Genomic DNA, 26166 nt, shown 5'->3' with positions numbered 1-26166 from the left:
CAGTCGCGTTTGTGCATAGGCTATTACGCCGCATAGATTTATCTGGCACACACCAGTTGTGAAATCGACTGCCTCCATTTTCATTTGAAAAGTGCTGAGTAGCGAGATTTACTTCCGGAATTGTGGAGCACGTGCCCGTTTAAGATTCGCAGCTTCGTTACCATGGATCCCGGGAATGAAAGTCTCGATAAAGAACAGCTGCGCTAATTGAAAAACAATTCAACAATGAGAAAATTTGTAAACGTTGAAAAATATGCTTTCTGTGTTCTTTTTTTATGCAAAGCAGCTGTTTAACTCGCCTGTGTAACGCTGTTCAATCGTGTCTTCGGGCCAACGCGCTGCACTGAGTTCCGCCCGCCGCAGTTGTTGGAACGATGCCAAGTAGGTCAATTTAGAGCTGCACGTTGACGTCACCATCTCCCTCCTCCGCTGCAGCTGCTGGTTCTTCCCAACACACTGTTGCTCCTCCGCCCACTCACAACACACCTCTCTCTCTCGCATCACCCTCTCCACCACCCGTAACGCTACGCCACACGTCGAGTGGAAACACTATTTCGTCTCGTTTATCTGCCATGAAACTTATACAAAATCCAACCCACCTCCCATGTTTGTTTGTTTTTGCTTTTCAAAAAAAAGTTTACTCGAGTAAAGGCTACATTCAGTTTCGCTTCATACCGTTCTTCGAACACCCGCCTCGATGCCCATTTCAGCGGGGTCAACGGCGTGTGCACCGCTGCTGCTTCGCATCCCATCATACTTCCCTTCGGGGATATGGTCCATAACCTTTCATGTTTTCCTCTCAGTTCTCTCGTGACAGCCTTCGCGACAAGTACAAGGAAAGCAATTTACGGCGTACTTCAACTTTATATTGTCGTTTGAACAAAGCAAAAACCAACAATTGAGCTTCAGGTAGCCGTTGTTATCAAGCAGTTTCACTCTCACGTCCACAAAGCTTAACGAGTTAAACGCGGTGCGTCAGCGACTTGCACGAAACCATTCAAATAGCAGTACAGTGGCTGCTTGAAAGGGCATGGCACTCACGCATACTTATAATTGCTTGGCTAAATCGTTTCTGGTAAACAAAAACAAAAAGAAACAACAACACACAGTCTTCATCCATCTGTGCCTGTTTCCGTCTTTCACGGATGTTAGGAGGGAGGAGGGGAGGAGGATGCAATTCAGCTTTCAGAAAAAGCTGACGAAACTGTCCCATTTGAGCATGCATCACTCGGTGCCACCATTCTGTGCAGTCATTTGTTGTCCCATCATTACAATAAAGAAAAAGAACTACGGGCACGAGCTAAGTACTTTTTCTCTGCGTATGACAAAACCACATTGATATTTATTTCAAGATATTCCCATTGTACCTTACTTTCTCGCGATTGTAAAGACGTTTCTATCTATCTATCTATCTATCTATCTATCTATCTATCTATCTATCTATCTATCTATCTATCTATCTATCTATCTATCTATCTATCTATCTATCTATCTATCTATCTATCTATCTATCTGGATTTATTTCTTTGTGCTTTTAACACACATACAAGCGAGCGGCATATAGCCTTGCGCAGAGTGAATCATCTATCGCATGGAAGGCCCTTTCATCTTTGCCCTTCTTTTCAACACCGACCCCATTTTTCTTCCTAGCTCACCTATACGTAAAACTGCACACGTACTCAATCGAGAAAGCGAGCGAATGTCAAGGCACAAAAGATAAACGCTGACGTGCACATGCTGTTCTCCTTCTTTCCTTCTTTAGTCAGACAAGTTCAAATACACAAGTAAAACTATAAACAAAAACAAAGATTACGAGAGATTATATAATCTAGGCAAAATACAAAGCAGCAACAATCGAACAGAGGACCTCCCCTATCGCTGCCGCCACTCCGCTCTCTCTCCGGCACTTCCTCACTGGCTTCGCTGCCAATGTGATATCGATAGGTGGGACATAAAAGGGACGATCTTTTTCCGGTGATACCTATTGCTTTTAAGGTGCAAGACTCTCGAAAAAATTGCTAGATTAACTCCCGCTAATTTTAGTGGAGATCGCCTAAGGTGTTGCTGACTTGTTAAATGCGAAGCATTTTCTTGCGTACTGCTAACACCATGAGCGTCTATCCAGGTATATATTCACGTATGGCTATGTGGCGTAAGTCACCGTCTGATCTAAAGGGCACAGCCGGATACATCTATCTATCTATCTATCTATCTATCTATCTATCTATCTATCTATCTATCTATCTATCTATCTATCTATCTATCTATCTAGCCCCCTACCTACGTCTAGGTGCTCTCAAGATCCCCCCCCCCCCCACCTCAACTAGGTGTACACGAAATTGAGTACGGGAGGATAAGATGTTTTGACGATATGACTCGCTGGACATGATACGAATAATGTCCCAATCCTAACTCCTAGCTCATCAAACACCTAAATACAATGACACAAACCCGCCTCCGGGTATGTGCTACTGGTACGTGGGTATGTGCCACAGTTGATTGACAGTTTATACTTACCCAGGAACGGCAAGAACAGACATAGTTAATTTTAACGCGTGAGCGTTAAGACCTCAACAGCGTGACCAGACGAATGCAGAGAATAAATGTCAGTGTCCCAGCAAAAATCGAACCCCATCGTTCTGCGCGGAAATCAAGTATTCTACCCCAGAGCCACGACAGGTATTAATACTACTATCCAAATAGACCGTAATGTTCCTGAAGCGTCAAATGAGGTTGCTGTGTTAGCCATCTAATTTTTAAAAAAACATCTCATATGTACTCTTATGCTGCAGCCGTCACGTAGGGTTAATATCAATTGGAGTTACGAGACAGCCACGGAAGCTGATTTGTGTAACAGTGTCCAAAGCTACCGTCCTCACGAGCACCAGCGCTCGATATCATCTTCCCGCTTCTCGTGTTGCTAATATTCACATCGCTGTGGGCATCATTACGCAACTGTGAAGAACCGGTTATATAGGACTTGTGCGGATGTTTAACGATTGTCTGTGGCATGCATTCGTGCTTACATTTAGCACCACTCCGTACTTTTCCACCGAATCAAAAAAGTCCCAGCATATCCACGAAGTGAACGATGAGGAGTGGGCCAAGCTCTGAGTAATCGTTAAATCCCGTATATTGTTTGTTTGTTTCTTTCTTTCCTTTTCTCTTTCTTTATTTCCTTTTCTCTTTCTTTCTTCTTTTCTTTCTTTCTTTCTTTTGTTCTTTCTTTCTGTCTGTCTGCCTGTCGTTCTTCTTTCTTTCCTTCTTTCCCTGTTTCTTTCTTCCCTTCTTTCTTTCATAATGAACACTCCATTACCATGAGAGAGAGAGAGCCTGGAGCGAGTGCGTTTTATAACTATTGGGGAACTATAGTGAAAGCAATAACTATAGTGAAAGCAATAGCGTGCCACGAGCACACCCACGACCATCGTACTCCCACCTACAATCGGGGCGCTCGTGGCTGGCACTCCCAGCGCGTGCAAGCCATGGCAACGAACATCGAGGGACAAGGCTCAACCCTTAGGTGCTATGCCCCTAAAATTACAACACAGTCACCTGCCTTCCACGTGCTTCTCATAACATCGATTCCCAGGGTACGTGGAATGTGCCGAGTTTACCACCGTCATGTTATTTTTTTTTTCTTTGCTGAACACCCTTGGGCTGGCTGAAGAAGAATCGCTGATGAAGGAACAATAATAGTTAGACAAAAAGAAAGAGTTTTAGAAGAAGGGGAGATAGATTACTGTACATGCACATTCATTGTGCTGTCTTTCAAATTTTCATTTTCTACTCTCAACTGGAGCACTAGGAGGGCCTTATAGTTGAGCGTTTTTCTTGATAATGAGACAGACAGACAGACAGACAGACAGACAGACAGACAGACAGACAGACAGACAGACAGACAGACAGATAGACAGATAGACAGATAGACACATAGATAGACAGACAGACAGACAGACAGACAGACAGACAGACAGACAGACAGACAGACAGACAGACAGACAGACAGACAGACAGATAGATAGATAGATAGATAGATAGATAGATAGATAGATAGATAGATAGATAGATAGATAGATAGATAGATAGATAGATAGATAGATAGATAGATAGATAGATAGATAGATAGATAGATAGATAGATAGATAGATAGATAGATAGATAGATAGATAGATAGATAGATAGATAGATAGATCGATAGATAGATAGATAGATAGATAGATAGATAGATAGAATATGTACCTTCGTTTTCATATATATAATTAGTCTTGCGGCATCATGTGTTATTCTGATTGTTGTAGGTGTGTCTATGCTTTTATACGCACTAACCCAGAAGCAATTGAGCCTGTGACGTTCACAGTGCCGATTTAACTCGCTATTTCCTCCTATTGGAGTGGCTGCGATTGATTCACGTACCCAAACCATGGCCAAGAGCCCCTAGTGTGCTAATTGGAATTGAACTCGGACTTTTGGAGACATGACTTTTCGAAAAATTAACCTACAACACAGCATACAACTTACAACACAGCGTAGAAACACAGCGAAAAATCCGTCAGACATTTTTTTCTATCTCGCTTTCTAGTAATTATGCGCACTTTAACTAGCGGAACAGTACCAGTTGCGTTTATAATGATGTATTATAATAAAACTATTAGGAAAACAAAAATTTTGAGCTGAAGTTTGGATGGAAGTGATATATAGCGAGTTAATAATTGCAATCTTTTCGAATGCATAAATGCTTAAATCAACCAGAAAAAGGTGACTTACGTTATTTTTTTATCGACATCAGACGTTTTAGGCAATTTACGCTGAATAATTGAACTAACTTATCACACCCAAGGAATAATCATTGCCAAACATTGATTCAGGCCTTTCGAGAATCGAATAATAATAACATAATACTCAACTAATGTGAATACGAAAAGTCAAAATTCGTAACGCTTACGGGAGATTCGTTTCATTCGAGGTGAAGACAAAAAAAAAATTAAAACGGTTAGGCAAGTTGTGCGAGTGGTTTTAGTGGCACCGGGCGCGCACATCAGAAAAAAAAAAGGCCTGCCTTCATTCAGCTTCAGTTTCCGTTGAAAATCTCTGGGATCAGCGTTTTTTGCTCTCTCTTTCCTATCTCTCTTTCTAAGTGACGTGAACCGAAGAGCGACTGACGCGACTTGTCATTAAAGCCTGCGCGCTTGAGTCGTTAGCCCTATCTCAGGAAGGCGGCAGAATAATTTCCCACTCCTCGCGTAAGTGGGGATGGGACTCGCAGAGACAATTCTTTTTCTGTGGACGTTGCGCTTTTTTTTGCTTTTCATTTAGAGTCACTTGAAATATCAGATATTATTTTTGTGCTTTAACACTATCAAGGTGTTCCTTCATTTGTGTTCATGTTGCTCCTTCCTTTCTTTCTTTTTTCTTTTCTTCTTTCTTTCTTTCTTAAACTGATGAAGTGTATGTGAGATTTAGCGTCCGCAAACCACCATATTATTATGAGAGACGCCGTAGTGGAAGGTGCCGAAAATTTCGACCATCTTTGGTTCATTAACCTGCTCTCAAATCTGAGCACACGGACATGCAGCATGTTGCTTCCATTGTAAAGGTAGCCGCCGTAGCCAGGATTCGATTCCCTGACCTGCAAGTCGGCAGCTGAGTACCTTAACCACTAGACCCTTCATATGTCTTCGTGTCACTCCTCTATATCTGTCTTTCTTTCTTCAATTCTTTCTTTTTTTATCTTTTTCCTTTTCTTTCTTTTTCTTTCTCTCTTGATTGTTTTGTTTACTTATTAGTTCCTATCTTCTCTCTTTCTTAACTTTCTGTATCATTCATTGAAATGTTTTGGCAGTGAACTCACACGAACTAATGAATCTTCAAACCTCTTGGGGGCTCGGCCTTCCAGCCACGCACAAAAAAACACAACACCTGAGAGTTTTCTTTAAGCACCGTCTTTAAGCATCCTTTAAGCACCCTTTAAGCACCGTCTGCATCTAATATCTGGGAAAGCATTATTTCGTGATCACCTAACGACCCAGACAACGTAGTATTTAGTGTGTACTAAAGCCTAGCGATAACTCAGGCTCCTAAGATCCATAACCGAGGGCGGGGATCAAATTTTTGCATATATATTGCGCCATTTCTTTTTATCAGATCTACAACGTTACCATTCATAACCAATGTGTAATGTTTTCAACACAGCAACACCGACAGTTCAACCAGGAGCAACACTGTCGTTGAACATGAGCTCCGCGTCGTCGGGAAGCCGATGTTCGTGACAAAGTTAAGTGCTATATAATTCGGGGCAAGATTGTGCCAAACTTCGGGCTGTCTAGTTCGAACATGGGAGCCACATGGAACTTAGGGATATTTTTGCATGGTTTCTGTTTGTCGATCGAACAGTGTCGTATTAACCGCCCAAAATTTTGTGTTTCCAATGAACCCACCACAAAAAAAAAGAAACGCCAGGCCTTTGCAAAAGACGCAGCACAGTCACAGCGAAAGCTAAAAGAGCGCGGCCTTTGAGAGCCTTTTATAAACACTCATTACGTAACTGCTGCAATAACACTTGCTTGATACCCACTCCGGCATTAATAATGAAAATTTAGGGTAGTAGCCCGGCGTTTGCTATGCTATTTTTGTCATTTTTCTGAGAAGCGTGGTATCCGCTAAACACTTGCAAGGTATTGTGTGCCAATTGTTCATTCAGTGGCTGACGACGATGAGGAATTATGCCTGAAGTGGGCTTGCGCCACAGTTTATAACTGAACAAAAACAAGCTTTTGTAATGGGTTGGAGCATTGGACGACCCACTCGATCCGCTATCCGCATTGTGCGACGACTGGTTGTGGTTTCGCTCTTTTAAAACGCTTGATAAGTCGTATTAACGTGATTGCTTTCCCTACATCAAGCCTGTCTAAGGCAAGTTTACCAACAAGCCCCAAGCACCGGTGTGGCTCAGTGGTAGAATACTCGGCTGGAACCTAGCGAACCGGGTTCAAGCCCCATTGTGTCATTGGTGCTTGGTTTTTGTTCTAATTTCGTGCGATGTGTTTACGGACACCGGCGACGGCGGCGGCGGGCAGCTGCGCATACCCCGAGTTGTGATTTCATAACACCTTTCGCTGTAAAAACATAGTGCACTACAGGAAAGTCTCACGGCCCATTGTCGGTAATGAATTTCGCGGACTATGTAAGAGGTTCTTAACAGAGACCCTTCGCTCAAGCGAAACAGCCAATTACTCGGAAAGGGCCGGCTAGGCTAAATAATGCATTAGGCTACATTGGATACCAGGAATCTCCAGAGAAAGCACGGCTATTTAACGTCTGGGCGTTGTTTGCTTTATTATTCGCTTCTTTTATATTGATTTCTCGGTAGGCTTCCACAGGTGGCGACAGCTCCACAAAGTACGCCTGATGGTGAGCCTGACAATAACTGCACCATAGGCTTAATGGGTTAACCCCATTCAGCAGTTAATTAGAATCAATGGCCGGTTAACCTAATTGGAGGCACTCACGCGACCGCAACAAAAAGAAAAACCTGAAAAGAAATTCTTGGCGGAGGTTTACACCAAACTATAGTACAAAGTTAGAATACTCTTTGACTCTAAAGGAGTAAAGCAGATAAAAAAAGATGGGAAATAAAAATAAGATATAACAAAGCACGCAGACAGAACCACGGCAGTGTCATTGTCGTTTAGCGAGTCCGGTTGCCAGCAGGAACTTAATTTAGCAGCAGCTTCGTCGCTTTCTGGTTGAAAGCTCGACAATTTCGGCATCTCATAGTACACTTTGTGAGAGTTCTGCTGGTATTTAGGTATTTGGTCTGCATGTGAGGCGCTGATAACTAAAGCTTGGATCAAATGTGCTTAGAAAAAAAAGGTGTTAACGATTTATAGTACAGCGTACTCAACAATGGGAGAACAGTGAGCCGTCCCTGAAAATCGGTACTGAAGAGGCCGTCTGGTTGAAGAGATACCTACCAAGCACTCGTGATTAGCACAATTTAGTAGAACATTGCTGAAATTTAGGATGAATAGCCACATATGAGGTACTTGTGAGAACGTGATGTAGTAGAACATTTCTAGAGTTCTTGCAGGAGAGCTATATACCGGGCGCTAATAGCTAAGGGTTTTCTAAAACTACGCCGGGAGTTTCTTTATTAATTTATTTATTTGTTCGTTTATTGTACCCCCAGGGCTCGAAGGAACTAGAGAGAAAAGTGGGAGATAAAGAATACAAAAAAACGTAAAAGCATCAAGAAAAGCTACACAGTGAATAGCAAAAAACTGACATCAAGAGAAATAATAGAAAGGAGCAGTAGGTGTATAACACAACGATTTGGATAATAAAAACAATTTACTAGCAATAACAAACATAAATATGTTTATACAGCAACAATTTTTTTTGCGGAACATATAAGTGCCTGTTATGTCAGCGATGTCGCAGGTATATGGTCATTCCAACTGTCAAAAGGTCTGGGTTGGATTGAGTCGTGCAAACATTTGACGTGACACGACGGAATTCCAACTTTATTGCGGTGATAATTGTGAGCTGATACGCACTCTAAAAAGCGAGTAAAAAGGGTGTCTTTTTATCCCACAACAATAATCGTCATCTATATAGCGTTCCATCCTTGCGCTATCGCCCCGCGCCTGTTATATTCCGGTCACGATCGACATGCCCATTGTCAGGGCTACATTGCATTCTCGATAGGAAAGTGGCCAGCGCCGAGTTTTTAAAAAATGAAGCGCACGCAAGCCTGATGACGATTATTATTGTGGGACAAAAAGGCACCCTTTTTACTCGATATTTTTTATAGTGTGTATGAGGGCCCCCGACAGTAATTTTTTATACATTTGTAGTGAATTTTATTAAAAAGAAATAAAGAAGTTACAGACCTACGATGGGAAAAAGGAGAGAGGGACAAACTTGATTTTCATAGCAGGTACGCTACATGTTCAGTGATATAAAGAATGGAACGACACGTGCGATATATCAATTTTTGTTATAAAGCGTTTTTTCATCAAACTATGTGAATAAAAACAGTTCCTGCGAAGATACCGAAGCATGTCATTGGCGTTATTTGTGATACCATAAATGCGTGTTTTTCGGGACAGGTTAGAGGAAATGTGAAAACCGAGGTACTTATAAGAGAACACAGCTTCAAGAGGAACATTGCTAATATAGTAAGTAGGAGGTTTGTTTGAATTCTGAGAAATGCGCATGTGCTTGCACTCATCAGTGTTTAGTTTCACACTGCAAGTGCCGCACCAATCCAATACCTCGTTAACATCTGATGAAAAGTAAGAGACGACGTTATTGCCGTTAGTTTAGCGGTAATTAACGCAATCTTCAGTAAAAGATTTATTGAAGCAAAAAATGTTAGTCGTTAAGTCATTTATATTCATGAAAAAGAGGGAAGTGCAGGCAGCGAAGGCAAGCATGCCTCTCTTACATGCACTCCAAGAAAGCCACACACACACTTGCAAACTTTTATATGAGTGAATAATGTTCACGTCAGCGCCACTGTCAATCGTCGATGTTGTCGTTATTTCATCGATCAACCATAATGACCTTATAAACAGATGTGCTATACCATGCACGACACTCTCTCGCTGTGCCATTCCGAAGTTTCCGGTGGGCCTCCGAAAATGACGGGAGTACGCCATAGTGAATACAGGGGGCGGACGACCACATAAGCTCGCTTCTATGATTAAGTCTCTCCATTCGGATCCCCGCACGCATTGCGTAAACGAGAACGGCCAGTCTTGCAGAAATGTCGATCGATAATGACGCAGTCACGGGCGGGCGACTCTTCTGAGCACGCTGGTCCCCACGACCGAGAGCGCGTCGCACGCTTGTTGAATCATTTCAAGTCACTCACAGTGCAGCTGGAACCAACACACCGTCAAAGGTCAGAAGCAAAAACAAAAATCCGCATTCCTACCGCCAAAACGAAAAAAAAAATTGAGCAAACGAAACCTGAATGTGCGCTTCTTTCTCTCCCTTATTTTAAATACGAAGCGTTTCTTAGCGAACATCGGCGACTTTGAGCATATCTATCTATCTATCTATCTATCTATCTATCTATCTATCTATCTATCTATCTATCTATCTATCTATCTATCTATCTATCTATCTATCTATCTAGCCACCTACGACTTTTGACTCTCCTGGCCGCTTCGATAAAAGGGTATCGATACCAAACTTGGTATGGCATGACATGACTTTATAAAGAACATGTTTGACTAGTCATGACATGAAAATCTTCACATGTCGGTCATCAATGTGACGATTTACATTTCATGGTCCTGAAGCTCTTGCAGCGGTTTCGATCACATGGCATGTTGCAAAACTGGTACGGTATGACATGATTGCTTGGCGAACACAAGTGACAGACCCTAACTTGAAAGGAACGACCTGCCTTTCATATAACAACATGACTACATGCCATGCTCATGATGCGCTCATGGCCGTTTCGCTAGCGTAAACATGGTATTACGGTACGTGAATAGATTGCAAAAGTATGTGACTGGTGCAAACATGATAGTCATGAGATACCTGTCATTTAACAGCATGACTACATGCCACGCTCATTATTCGCTGGCGGCCGTTTCACTAGCTTCACTTATACCAAATTCGGTATCACGGTACGTGAATAGATGACGAAGGTATGTGACTGGTGCCAACATGATAATCATTAGATGCGTGTCATGTAACAACGTGACTACATGCCACGCTCATGATGTCCTGGCGGCCGTTTTGCTAGCTTCACTCATAACAAATTTGGTATTACAGAACGTGAATGGATGACGAATGTATGATACTGGTGCAAACTTGATAAACATGAGATGCGTGTCATTGAACAAAATTACTACGTGCTACGCTCATAATGCGCTCACGGTCGTTTCGCTAGCTTCGCATGTACAAACTCGGCATTACGCGACGCGAATGCCGAGTTTGTAAATGACACATCCAAACATGATAATCACGACATGCGTGTCATGTAACGACATGACTACATGCCACACTCATGATGCGCTCACGGCCGTTTCGCTAGCTTCTCATATGCCAAATTTCGCATTACGTGACGTCGATGGATGACGAAGGTATGTGACTGGTGCAGACGTGATAATCATCAGATGCGTGTCATGTGAGAACATGACCACATGCCACAGCCAAGGCGCCAATACGTTTCGAAGTGACGCGGTGCGCGTGCTCGCCGGCGATGCGACGCCTGGCGCCGGTTTTTTGTATACTCGTAGTAGAGTGTACTAAAGCTAGAGTGTACACTCTACTCGTAGGCATGCGCCGCACTGCGCTGCTGTGACGCATGCGCGTTCCTGTGCGTCTGCCATCCCTCCGCCATAAAAAGAGGGTAACGCAGTGTTGTCTGGTAACGCATCTGCGCGAATTTCACGCCGGTTGCCGTCGGGCCGCGCAGACAGACGCTGGTCGCTCGCGCCGGTCACGCCTGGCGTCCGACTATACAGTGCTCGCGTTTGCTACCGTAGCGTCGCTGTGCCCAGCGTGCGCGGGCGTCCACGCTACATTATAGTATATTGGGCCCTTTACGATGCGCTCGCAGCCGTTTTCCGAGCTCCTCATACACTAATTTTGGTGATACGTGACGTCAGTGAATGACGAAATATATGACTGGTGCAAACAAGATAATCCTGACACGCGTGTCATGTAAGAACATGACAAGATACCACGCTAATAGCGTGCTCGCTGCCGTTTTGCTAGCTCCACATATGCTAACATTGATATCACGTGGCGTGAATGGATGACGAAGGTAAACGACACATCCAAACATGATAATCATCACATGGTAGTCATGTACGACATCAATTACGTCCACCTCTTAACGTTGGGCTGATTTTAAATGACATATCAACATTTCCTATTCGTGATTCGCATATCATCGATTCCCCCTGTAGATGGACTCTGCCAATTTCTCTTACTTTCTTTCTTTTTTGCTTTCTTTTTTTCATTAGCTTTTTTTTCAAAAATTGGTTCCTTCCTTCTTTCCGCTCTTTCATTCTTGCTTTCGTCATTTCTTCCTCTACCTATTTATTTATTTTTTTATTTATTCGATTTCTTTTTTCCTTTCTTTAGTTGAAATTTCTCTTAATTTCCATCTTTTTTTCTTTCTTCCTTCATTTTTTTTCTCATTGAGCTTCTCAGAAACGCTTACCAAAATATATACGCAGCAGGTTGCTTGATGGTTTAGAGAGTGCGCCACTTCCTGTCTTCCGTGGTGTTAGCCAGGGGTGTCCCTTATCCCCTGCACTTTTTGTACTCATACTCGAGCCATTCCGTCGCTCGCTAATCTCTGATCCATACGTTTGAGGCCTTCCTCTTCCAGGTAGTGGTACCGTGACGGTGACAGCATTTGCTGATGACATCACGTTGTATATAAAAAATTAGGACTGTTCATCCCGTAGCCTACAACTTTTTGCTGCGTATGGCACGATTTCAGGTGCTGCGTGAAATTTTTCAAAATGCCGATATTTATTCATTGGTTCCCCAGACGCCTGCCTAATTACCTTCTTCGGTCTTCAAAAAAATGACTCAATTCGCATTCTGGGGCTTGATTATACTTGCTACGGCAAATCAGCCTCCTTGTGGGTTTCAGTAGTCGAAGATGTAAAATGACACTTTCGGGAAGCACAAGAGAATGATTTCCTTCTTTTGAATACCATCTTTCGATGCTCGAAAGAAAGTATTTAGCACAGACTGTGTTTAGCGGCCGTGCATGATACATATCGCATGTCGTACAGCCCCCTTTACGAATTAATAGGTCGTTGCAATGACTCATTGGCTCATTTTTCTGGTCAGGTGGAACAGAGTTGGTTTGGCGAGCAGCACTTGGGCAACCGAGAAACTGCGGTGGATTCGCATTCCCACCTGTCTCTGTTCGCTGCCGGCTGCTTGCCCTACGATTCTTACTTCGGTTGTTGCACGGTGATCAGTGTCTCGCATGTGATCTTGGCTGCTATTTCTTAGGCACCAAAATAGGCTATTTAATACGAGATGCACAGCTTCATTCTGCACCACAAACACTTGTCGTGCCTGCATTTTACTTAACGGCAGTAGCATTTTATCGACACGCACAGCAGGTTTGTCCCAATGTAGGCATTCTCGAAAGCCGCATTGTAGATACAACGGCGACAATTCTGCTTCCGCTGGTTCTTCCAGCCCGTCTAACACGAACGATACATGTCTCGCGGAGCGCGACAACGGCATCGTTTTTGCTTGGTCACATCCGTGGCTTCATGTGGCGTCTTGGAAGAATAGTACCCCCTCCAGGCGACAGCCTGGAGAAGTGGGGCATGGTCCATCTTCCACTTGTCCTAACTTCCCGTTACAGGAGTCTAACCAGCATATGTGCTGCAGCAATTTGTCATTGCAAAGGTGTTTTGAAAGTCCATTAACACTAGTTTTCATGGCCTAGGTGTTAATCGCTTTGTCAAATCTTCTCGCCGCTCGCGTAGCCGCTTTGCACGCCTTCTAATAACTGCGTGAGCTTTTTGTTTGTAGCGTAATGGGTGCGAGGCTTTTGCGGCAGGTCATCGTCGTCGTGCTCTCTTTCCAATTCTGAAACGCTTATAATCTGAACGTCTATCGTTTATGTCGGAGGAATTGTTCCTCCTTGAAGAGGAAGAATTTCTAAGACAATGGCCGTGCCGCTTTCTGTCTGTAGTTGACAGACGTGTTCGAGTAGTCTTCCACCAGGCCTGGTTCCAATAGCTAGGTCACCTGTCAGTGTCTCATTAGTGCATGTAATCTGTATGTGTTTACAATTTCTATGTGTTTCTGTATGCCTCGTATGGGTGTGAGTTCTTGTACATATGCACTTCATTGTAACGCTGTAAATTATGTATATTTCACGAATCTTGATACCTGCTGTATATACTTGCTGACATCTTCACGAAGTCTTGTAAATTCTGTACATATATCATCATGTACATTGTCCATATTATGATTAGTGTATATATGTACTGTATGTAGTCATTAGTAACATGGGTTAGGGACACCCTACGGACTTGCACACTTTTGCCTAAATGTGTCATGTATGTAGTGCTTTGTCATTTGTTTGTTATTTTGTTTGTTGTATAGACGCTCCTTTCATAGGTTTGCTGTGTCCTCCAATAGATTAAACATTTTCTAAACACATTGTACTCTTGCTTCATGAGCACAACGGGAGAGCTTGCTGCTCTCTCATAGTAAGGTTATAGGTAGGGTGCCGATAACACCACAAATCATTAACAAATTGTTCTAAACACACTATGATTTGCCCATTTATCAACGGCTCTAGGAACGGCCCACTGATCTCCCATAGTTGTGTACAAAGTACTTGAAATTGTTACGCTTTTTTCTGAACATTCAAAAGCCGCAAATTCTACGGCTCGTCGCAAAGCGGTAAATACAGACTGACTCAACCCTCAGCACTGACAATCCACGTGTTATAGGAAAACATACAATAGGTGAAGGAAAGAGTAGTTGTAGGGAAGGTAGTGAAGGCGAGAAAGAAGCCGCTGTCTCACTTTCTAGAGAGAGAGAGAGAGATAAAGATACAAGGAAAGGCAGGGAGGTTAACCAGACGCACATCCGGTTTACTACCCTGCACTGGGGAAGGGATAAAGGGGAGAAAAGAGTTTGCACAAAGATGAGAAGGTGCACACAATCACGAGCACACTCGGGGAGCACACACAGTTTACAGGCGGTCGCTCAGGTTTGTTGACTTAAGGTAAAGTAGCAGTGCTTTAGTTGCTTTCTGCGCAAATTTCACTTTCTAAGTCAGTGAAAAACCTAAGTGCAGCCCTCACGTAGTATATACAGCAGCAAAGACACAACCGACTTCAGGCTTTTCGCGAAGGCTGAGCAATAGGAAGTATGGGTTACATAGACACACCCTATAAACGTTATACAGAAATAAGTACATGCGTACAAAACAAAACATTTTGTTCGGTTAGAGTGAGAAACACTACTTTTGTGTTCCCACTATACTTGAGATCTGCCAATTTTTTATCCAAAACCTAAACACATGTCAGTATAACACACGCTTTAAAATATTCTTGACAAATATTGTGATAAAATTGGTACTGTTAATGAATTTTGGACAATCATTCAATTTTGATCAGGTGAGGTAAACTCAACTGTCTGGTCTACTCAAAATTTCAGTCTTCTGATATAGTATTAGCCCACTCTTTTTTCTTTCTTTTATCGATTCATTTTTGTTATATGTTTTTATTTTTGAAAGATAATTTCTTATTTTTTTCTATTTGTTCGTTTTAGTAATAGGTGGACAAATATTATATCATGTTCACATGTAGGGTACTACAAGCTTTTTTGGCCAATCTCCCAGAGTGGGTATTTGCCAGAGCTCACAAGCAACAAACAAACTAACGTGCCCTCTAAAACCATTCTTATGATTGATTGATTGATTGATTGATATGTGGGATTTAACGTCTCAAGACCACCATATGATTATGAGAGACGCCGTGGTGGAGGGCTCCAGAAATTTCGACCACCTGGGGTTCTTTAACCTGCACCCAACTCTGAACACACGGGCCTACAACATTTTCGCCTCCATCGAGCGATTCTTCTGCACATTCAAGAAAATATTGCTTCAAACTTATCAATTTTACTTTTTTATTGTGGCACTTCAGGAATTTCTCGGTGTAATGAAGAATGTTAGTGAAGAAGAAAGCATAAAAAATACAGCTGAAACTGAGTCAGTTTTCACACTGCACGCGATTAGCATCAGTGGCTTAATATATTGTGGCTCTTTCACCACGTACCTCGGTGTATGTCTTGGTGCCTGCCATCCCATCCAGTACAGTGTTTAGTTTGATACGCCAATAATCGCTACTGAATCACCTTTCCAGTTAATCATCAAACATTCTCAGTAGGTCAGTTAATTTTATCACGAAACCTTGATGTTCCTTCGCCTGATTCACCCAAAGTAAGACAGAGTGATCACTTCCTCTCTGCTTAAGGAGCCATCAACCGCAGGACTACGATGAACAGTGATGTCATCGCGAATGCCCTTTAAGCAACCGAAATGTCCAGCTCGTTCTCTATCTCCTGTAGCCGCGTTCCTTCCTAACGCTCGAGCGTATGATGCGTGGGTAATCCTAATGATTGCAGTTGAAATTCAGACAGAACACGACAGCTATAATCCGCCAAGGGTGTCAATACAAAGGATGTCACAAAAAAAAACAAAGACTCGTGGTGGGACGCCAATGCATGCGTACAGAGTCATTCGCTGCTTCCTTGTTCGTTAGGTCATTATGTATGTTCCAACACGTATTCTCCTGTGTTTTATCCTACTAAGGAAAAAATACCCCCTTACTAGACGTTCTTCAGGGTACGTCATGTAATGCATGCCATACTTTCATAGCTTCAATCCAATTAATACGAGCGTGCGATACACAAGTCAACCCACGCGATAATTCCTTCAACTTAACCGCTTCAATGCGCAGCACAAACGCCTTTATTTCTGTCATTTACCCTTGATATTTCCTTAACACATTCTTAACAGCAGACAATTCTGCTTTCCACCATTCTGAGTTTCTCGGTCCTTCTGCGGGAGGGGGGTTGGGCGCTTCCATTTCAAGAAGCTGGCCCGTAAAACCCTTAATATGCTTACTTCAAGCGCAGTTCTTTCCCGTGTAAGAGAGACTAAACATCGAACGAAGAAGAAATAGTAGGCGGGCCGAGAAACTCCCAATAATCCGATAAGCCGATGATCAAAGGCAAACCTGCTGGTGAAAAAAAAAGTTGTGAGCCCATCCCTGCAATCGAGTTAGGTTTGGTGAGCAGCTGGGGCCACGTTCACTTTTGTACCGAAGAAAGCTTCAACCCGAAAAAGTGAGAAAGCGGTATGCGTACGTGTCTTCAAAGACGAGAAGACGGGTCTGAACATGACATGCACGCAAGCAAAAAAAAAAAAAAGATGGGCAGATCCCACGTACCTTGGCAATCGATGTTTTACGAAGCAGGCGGAAAGAAGGTAAGCATGCTGAAATTTTTAAAGACGATAGTCTTTCTTGGGGACCTTCGACGCAAAAGTTTTGGTCTGTCTGCCTGTCTGTTTGTCCACTCTTAAAGGCACTGGGCACTTGAAACGGCCAACCCCATCCGCAGCGCCCACCATTTTGCTCAAAGTTGAGCATTCATGCTTGTGTAATTGTCAGTTAAAAAGCAATTATTGCGCATATCTGGGGCACCATAACAACACGTATATATTCTGCATGTGCGTCTTTTACTAGAAAAGGCATACATAAGTAATTTTAAGGAGCGTAGCGTTTATCACGCTCCGCTGACCATGCAACGCTTGCACAGAAAGGCGAGCGTTTCCAACGGTTTGCTATGACGAGACGGTAGTGACACCTAGCCGTCGCCTTGCGTTCTACTCCTTATCACTTCTGAGATGGGAGCGCACGCCAGTCTCAGAGCCACGCGCTTCGGTTTATAAAAAACTGCCAGATGGCACTCATGTATCGCGTGTGACGTGACTTGATGCGCTCGTTCGCCTTTGCTGCACGCTCGAGGCACTCTAACGCAGCGCCTGCAGAATACCGTTCACTGATTTTCTTGCGCAGATCATCAAATAAATGTCTTGTTCACTCTCTCCATACACAAGACTATCGTCTTTCTACGACATTTGCAGAATTAATGCATTTACGGGGCAAATTTATTTATTGAGTGACAAGTTATGAAATGACGCCAAATAATTTAGCAACGTTGCACACAAAAACACAGGCTCAATAGTTTCAGAAATTTATATAACCAGTTGCTTGCATTCGCGCGACGATGCCAACCGAAACATGGTTATTAGCAACACCAGAAGCGATAAGTTGACGTGAAGCGCTGGTGCTCGCAATGCATGGTAGTCCTGCATACTGATACATAAATCAACTTTGCGGATGGCAGCAAACTACAATTGACGTTAACCCGACATTACGACTGTATCATAACAGTACATATGTTTGTTTATAAAACTGCATAGCCAGCAGTGAAACAACAATTGATGTCTTACGAACTATATATAGGGTATGTTTGAAACATATATCCGAGACCTGGCTCGGCTTTGTGGTAAAACACCCCATTGCCACGCCGAATGCTGGGATTTGAATCGTGGTGGGAACCTGACTTTTTTTTTTTTTTGCAGTCGTTAGGTCAACGCTGCCACCGTGAGCCTTTTATTAACTTTGACGAGTTAAAATTACCCATTCGTGTTCTCGCCGTTCCTGGGCAAAGTATCAGCCACCTGTGGCAGATAACCGCATACCATTGGCACATACCCGCCCTCGCATATGTGTCACTGTTTGGCGGAAAATGTTTGACGACATGCGCGACGGAATCGTACGTCTTGGCCAGTGCGTCTTATTTGCCAAGCCATCTTACGCTGCTATACCAATTTCGGTTCACGCCAAGGTAAGGAGGTGATCACGAGAACACCCAAACGTAAGCCGCTTGATGAATGGATGGATAGATAGACTCACATATAGATGCCAAAAGTGCTTGCAATACGCAAAGATATGCTTCGCGGGTAAAAACTGCACTGAAAACAAAACGCATGTAGCTCGTCGATTTGCGTCAGGTCACACAGATTGTTGGCAGTTGCTGTAATGAACACAGAGACCTCTACAGCGAGTTCGGGTAGTCAGAGACGAAGACTTCGAAACAAAGACTACGCTGAAGCACGACGATCTAAACCACTTCCGGCCATAGCAACGCGCTTTTTTCGAAACGCCCATTCGTCTAATTTCAACCTCACTTAGTATGGTAGTGCGATAGAAAAGAGGGCATGAAAGGTGAGGGGGAGAGAACGTGACGAGCAACACACACCTGCGCGCGGGACGGAAGAGGTGGTGAGATCGCCGAGCAAGCGGTTATTCCGACGCCCACCCTGTCGGGTACGCTAATGAACGGCGCTTATAACAAGCATGCCGATTCCGCCACTGGCTCCACGCACATAACACCACCCGCATTGCTCGCCAAGCGCCGACCCGGGTGTCACATTAGTTCCCTGATACGTACTGCAGACAGCATGCTAATAGAACCACGACTGGCTGGCCGGTATACAGTATACGTATACGTATGACCGTTATTTCTGTGTGCCAAATCGATTTCCGATACCCCACCGCGGTGGTCTAGTGGCTAAGATACTAATGCTGTAGGCCCGCGTGCTTAGATTTAGGTAGACGACACGTAAAGAACCTCGGGGGGGGGGGGGGGCAAAATTTCTGGAGCACCATATGGTGGTTTTCAGACGTTGAACCCCACAAATTAATCAACATCGCACTTCGAGCACTTGCAATTAGCCGGAAACTGAAGAAAAGAACCAAAAAATACTCTTCCTGCTTTCCAGCGTAATTTAGTAGCTTGTATTATGTTCTTCGTTTGCTTTCTTCTTTCTTTTTTCACTTCAGGAGAGCGAGCGGCTGCGACGCATTGGATGGGACGCTATGTTCCAACTACCAGGCGAACAACTGGCCGAGGTTTAGAACACGGATATGTGGTCTGCACATTGCAGCACGAACTGATAATGTCACAGGCACCAGGTGACACTCATATTTCTCTTCCAGGCATATCGCCCTCACTTCCGGTTTTGACGCGATAGCGTCAAAGAGCTCCTTTCGCAGATATCACGGCGTCGGTGTCGCTGGTTGTGAGCAAAAAATCTTCATTTTATGCGTAACTGAAAAATCGACAACGATGCAAAATAAACGATAAATAGTCTTGGGTAAGAGCGGGCACCGAACCAGGGTCGTTTGAGTCCGAGTGGTGATCGAACCCGACCCGGTCACGTGGCAAGCGGATACTATTCTACTCCCCTAATATCCAACTATACGTACTTCAAGCTCTGAAAATACCACAGATGCTTCTTCAGCTGATTCGACAGTGACCTTGGGCGTAGCTACGTTATGTATAGTGCAGCTTATGAGGCAACGTTCCCGAAAGCAAGGCGTTTCCGTAATGGGCATAACAACATGAAGGCTTGCCGATGTGGAGCTTCTTTGCCACAGTCGGACTGTTCGTTCCACTCGACATAACATGCGCAATACAATTTTCACCGTAAAACTTCTTCGGAGAGTGGCGCATGTTTGTACAGCGACGCTCACTTTGACCTGCAACGCCAGAGTGCTTCAGTTAACTTGTTCAAACGTTGCTCGTGGCTTCAACTTGCGGCTATTTTCTTTTTTTCTCTCATTTGGGACCATGCGGTATTACGAGACCAGCGAATGGTTGTGGAAATAACTGTAGGAGGAATCCACGCAAAAAAAGTTTCAATCATTAGGCTATGCACTTTTGTTTTTCCTGTCACACTGCATGCAAGCGTGCAAAGACAATTTCGGCACGAATAAGTTTGTGCAAGGGCTTCCGAGTGTGTCTACGTGCTTGTTGAGCTACTGTAAAACAGGGGTGTCCAGTCCCGCGGACATCGTTCGGCACCCGACTCGCAGGTAACTGTCTTGATGCCATACTACTTTGTAGAATCTTGAGTTACGTTTTTGCCGTCACCGTCATGTTCCGTATAAAGTTCAAATAAGTAACATCGCCCCACGCGTCGTGCGTTCTGTGCACGAGCCAGAGTACGCAAGCACTGATGACGGGGACAGCAGATGCAGGGGCAGTACGAGACGGGCAGTCACGTCACGCGAAGAGTGCATGTGATGACATCGTCCCGCCTGTGAGACCTATCGCGAATGGCTCCATCCAGAGTGATCAGGAGGCGCCTTGCACTGTCCTTGTCCAGTAAAGGAGCATGAAGGAATGCCAGCGGGGCCAAGTGGGAACTGTGTCGCTCGAGCAGCAACTGAGAACTTTGATTGTAAGGGCAAGGTCGCGAGTGGTAGTGCACCTTTTCTCGCGAGAGACATCCGGAGACGGCTCATGAGATTACTACAGTCGAACCGCTTATTGCGCTGCAAGAAAAAAGAACGAAAGGCACGGCACTTCTTTTCCTAGACCAGCCGTATTCTTTTAAGGTAATCTTGTGCCGATTTACGTGAGACTGGACCCAAAAGAAATAGCTGGTAGCTTTTCATACCATTGCGAATTCTTGCTATCACTTTGAATGATTCGGCCGAACAACAAAACTGAATTTTGTTAGGTCTTTAGGAACTCTAAGGGAATTCAACAGACGTGACTAGTTGGAAATATTTTTTTTCTTGCGGCGCCCCATTCTTTTATTGCGTATAAAAATATATCACAAAAACAACTTTTCATAATCATTTGCGAGTTGTGCTGGAGATCAGTATGCATGTAGCAATATGTTTAGAAACCTTCAGAAATATAGCAAGCCACCTTTTTGAATAGCAACGTTGGCTATCAATATGCAAAATTACATTAGTATCGAAACCCACCTTATGTGGACAATGATATTTTACCATCCTCAAACAAAATTTCTAGTGGGAAATCTTTTTTTTATCTGCACTAGGGAAACAACGCTAAACATCACCTCCCAAACTGCGTCTCTTTCTCCTGTCTACATCGTTGTTCGGTAGCGAAAACGTTAACAGAGACTCGTGAAAATTTCTTTTGGTGGATATCTCCTGAAAACAAATCGATTTCGATAATTTTGTTTCATTCTCCTCGTAGCGAAGAATCTTAAGGTATGCACGTTGCCGTTCCAAGTAACGCCCATGCAAAAACACTCTTGCCACCAACGTCTAGAGAACCTACTCCCGCTGACTCTCTCTCTCTTCTCTTTTCCCTTTCTCGATGGGCTTCGGCAAACTTCCCGACGAGAAACCAATTGGGCAGAGACATTTTCCCAGAAATTACGAGCTCCTTTTAACCCCGAACCGTACAGCCAAATGGCGCGTGCAGCACGGTCGTGCTGAAGCGATAATCGAAGTTCTTTATCCACACAGATTGCGAAAGCACCACCATTTTGCAACTCAGAATCCGACCGTGGGGCCTGTACAAGCTCGTCGAAGGCTGCACTCCCGCCGATGCATCACTCCCTTGGCAACAAAGGAAACATTCTCTCACGCACTTTTTAAAGACGATAGTCTTTCTTGGGGACTTTGAACGGAAAAATTTTGATCTGGCTGGTGGTCTGTCTGTACATTTGTCTGTTTGCCCACTCCCAATGATACCTGCAACGGCACCAAACGGCCGACACTCTCCGCAGCACCCACCAATTTTGCTCAAGGTTTAGCGTTCATAATTATGCGATTTTCCATTAAAAAGCAATTATTGCGCATATCTGAGGCGCCATAGTAACACGACGATATTTTGTATGTATGCCTTTATACTAGAAGAGGCCCACACAAGTAATTATAAGGACTGTAGCGTTTATCGCGCCGCGCTGAGAGTGCAACGCGATGCTCAAAAATGTGTTTCCAACGCTTTGCTACGACTACACGGTGGTGGCACCTGCCCGTTGCTTTGCGTTCTACACCTTATCTCCTCTGAGAAAGGCGCGCATCTTTCTCCGTGAGCACGCACGCCTTCGTTTTCGAGGATAACTGCCAGATGGCGGTCGTGTCTAACGCGCCTCGATGCGCTGGTTCGCCTCCGCAACACGCTTGAGGCACTCTAACGCAGCGGCTCCAGAATCCCATTCACCGATTTTCTTGCGCACGGCTGCATTTCCGATGGAGGCGGAAATGTAGGCCCGTGTACTCATATTTGGGTGCACGTTAAAGAACCCCAGGTGGTCAAAATTTCCTGAGCCCTCCACTAAGGCGTCTCTCATAATCATATGGTGGTTTTGGGACGTTAAACCCCACAAATAAATAAATCAAATCAGATTTTCTTGCGCAGAACATCAAATAAACGTATTCTTCACTCTCTCCAGACTATCGTCTTTTGACGACATTTTCAGTGTAGCATGTTGATTCGGGGCCAATTTTTCCTACCAACAATATGGCAATATGGTCGGACCTGCTCAAACAACTTTTTGTCAATATGTACCTTTCCCCGAAATACCACGAATGTATACTGGGACTAAAATCTTCCTAGCCCAATATTGACAGTGTTGCGGATTAAAGTTTGTATTTGGCACATATAGATAAGAACATTTTATTTCGGCATGATTGATATCGTAATATCATTGTAAAACAAATAGAATGTACGATATAACAATGTTTGCGATATCAATAACACTATCCTTGTGCTTTCTTCAGTTCCGTCCTCCTTCGCATGGGCGTAATAACAATTTCTAAACTTCAACAGCGAGTGGTTCTTCCTTGGGAAAAATCGCACTATTCTGGACTGCCATCAGTGTTGTTGTTTTCTTCTTTTTGGCATTCAATAAAAGCCTTGGAAAGTGCCCCAGTTCAATTTATGCCATGCTGTTTCGGACAAATTCTTCTTTTATAGGGAATAGATGGATGCCCAATGTCTTCTTTTTTTGTGGATCCTATTTCATGTGTACCGTACGTGTTGGAGCGACTGGGGGCATATTACTGGAGCGTAAATTCGAAAAGAATCTGTGAGCGGCAAATACAAGTAGGCATGTAAGCATCTTGCTTTCTATGATAGAGTTTTGTCGTTCAACGTCATCTCTTTCAGTAGGCATCAACTCGCCCTAGCAAACCTAGTTGTGAAACGCAAACACGATAATAAAGCAACTAGGACACAAATGCAACATTATGGGCGATACCATGTTGGTTGTTATGGTATCGATTGTTGGCACAGTGATGTCTTAATGAATGTGGCTGTGTTTGATTAAGACAGTTTGAGCATTTGTCTCATTATTACTAAAAACTAATGTTTAACTTATTGTAACATTAACTAAATTAATGTTACAATAAGGAATTGCGTCTTTTTATTAGAACTGTTCTAGAAGTTGTAAATACTTATGCGTACTTTACGTTCACGTAATATTTAGGCAAGTTCCGGTGCCTGCATTAGGCTCTTTTTTTAAAAAAAGAACCGTATGCATGTGTGCGTCTTTGTAAAGAGAGAAACAGGCGAACTTTCATTAAAGAAACCCCCTCCCCCCCCCCCCCCGGCACAAGCGTAACGTAGGGAGGAGGACGGCACGGCAGGGAGAGTAATGTGAAGAGGCAACGGCATCGACTGGACTTAGCAAGGCCGCGGCACCTGTTCGCTTCGGTTTCTCCCTTATTTGTCCTGCAATATGCTACCTGGAAAAGAATCAGTTGCGCCAGTTCACAAGGCTTTCTCGCAATCGCACCGTTCGATTTTTCTTTTGTTTTCGATTACAGCTACATTCTGTCCTGCATTCACAACTTGTGTTTGTGGGGTGGTGAGGCGTTTTCGCGATGTTGCAGTACTGCGCTGTATATGATTGTCAAAGCCCTTCTCCTTGCAATGAGGTTGCTTTTTATAGGTCTTCTCGGAATGACAAACTGCTAAATGGGTCACCAAATTCAAAGTGAGTCACTGCAGTTAGAAGAAAAGACTTGAAATCTACGAGACCAATTGTGCGGCGCTTCAAGCATCTTATTGACAGCGAGTACGAAAGGAGCCTGTCCCTGATTCATTCGTTCGGATTGACGACCAAGCATGTGTGACTGAACAGTGCCCCGGTTCTTTCTACCTTGCTTAAAATAAAAGTACATCGCAAAATAGACGAAACACGGGAGAAAAGTAGACAAGGGCGTGCGTCTACTTGTCTCCTGTGTCTCATCTTTTTCACGCTCTACTTTTACTTTCAGACAATCCACCGACTCGCCCAACAACGCATTTTATCGAGCTGTATTCTTTCTGTGCTTCCGCACCTGAGAAGGGCCCTCGTGGTCACCACAGCTTACCTTCATGAGAAGAGTCGCATGAGCAACTATGGCATAAACATCTCTGCACAGATATCGGAACTCAGGATATGAGGTCCTTCCGTATTAAAAACGTTAATAAGGGCTGCGATGAGACCTAGCAATCGGGTCCTCTACACGACAGTCCCATACTTCAAACGCCGTTAAAGCTTTTTAACGCGCCATTATTGTAGTACTGGTCAGCATTTCAGGAAGGCAACGACATTGCTAGCAGAGCAACAGTATTAATGCGCAACTGTAAGGCACTAGGTGGCAGCGTATTTTGGAGTACATGGCACCACTGCAACAAAAAGCGCATCGGATGAGGCTTTTGTTTTTCTCGCGATAGCGCTATTGCTCGTCATGCGCTTCTTGCCCGCTGTGAAGCGCAACACTGCGTCAAAGACGCTACACTTTGAGCTGTAAAATTCATGAACAGATGTTATCGCACGATGCATTAAAGAACCCCAGGTGGTCGAAATTTTCGGAGCCCTCCACTACGGCGTCTCTCCTAATCATATGGTGGTTTTGGGACGTTAAACCCCACATATCTATCTATCGCACGATGCAAACACACAGCGCAGACCATGCCAATACGGCACTGAAAGCGGCATCAAAAGCTGCTCTTCGTTATTGTGTTAATATATTAACAGCTAAACATATCGTTTCTACGAGTTTACAACAGTGAAATGGAGACTAACATGCACCTGTTACGTACCATCCCGGGTTTCCTATGCGGGTGAATGTTGCCGGTTGGAATACCTTTTCTCGTGCTGCAGCGGCAACGCTGACCACATCACTGGTCTTCGCTCTTACTGTGGCGACCGACTCGAGCGTGAACAAATGTGTACTGTCGCGTGCGATATGAAGGTTATAGCGTGAGCGTCCACCTACGTAACGTCCCAGGGATCTAGCGGCACGTTTTCGAGCAGTGCAATTCAAGATTACACATTCTTCTCTCTCTCGTTGGCTGTTCCGTGCTACAGCGATCACCCCTGCGATGAATTCGGCCGATGCCATCTATAGATAACTTCACGCCTGCTCACTCTGTCTGCCTCTGACGTCACTTCGTTGTGACCGGCGTGTTTCGCCGCACAGACGTGCCTATACGCTTGCTCTCGGTTCTCGAGAGACATGGATTGCCAAGCTCGACGAACGTTTTCATGGCGTGCTGGTGTACAGTCGCAATATTTTTGAACGGGAACATAGGAGCGCGTGGCTTGCGGCACTAGTAGCACCGTTTGGTGACACGTCACAGTATCTGCGCGCATTCGTGAGGAGGGTAGCTTCCCTTGGAGCGCATCACGTCACCGTTGTGCTCGTGTGTCGCCTGCTAACCAATTTTCGGCATCCTTGGGGATCGTATTATTGTGGCTACTAAAACTTAGATGCTTTCAGTTGAATCGGTGCATTTATTATGCCTGCC

General features: G+C 44.1%; 1 long non-coding RNA gene across 1 annotated transcript; it reads right to left on the bottom strand.

Annotated features, from left to right (window-relative positions):
• Positions 1–9473: 9473 nt before the first annotated feature.
• Positions 9474–25586, bottom strand: LOC142766919 (uncharacterized). Its single transcript, XR_012884661.1, has 2 exons — positions 25459–25586; positions 9474–9884 (listed from the first exon to the last, which is right to left on the bottom strand). It is a non-coding gene; the product is annotated as an uncharacterized LOC142766919 (long non-coding RNA).
• Between the last annotated feature and the right edge of the window lie 580 nt (positions 25587–26166).

Source organism: Rhipicephalus microplus, chromosome 7 (assembly GCF_043290135.1).
Source record: "Rhipicephalus microplus isolate Deutch F79 chromosome 7, USDA_Rmic, whole genome shotgun sequence".
Lineage (NCBI taxonomy): Eukaryota > Metazoa > Arthropoda > Arachnida > Ixodida > Ixodidae > Rhipicephalus > Rhipicephalus microplus.
The sequence above is the reverse complement of the archived record's forward strand: the minus strand, read 5'-3'. Positions and strand labels throughout refer to the sequence as shown.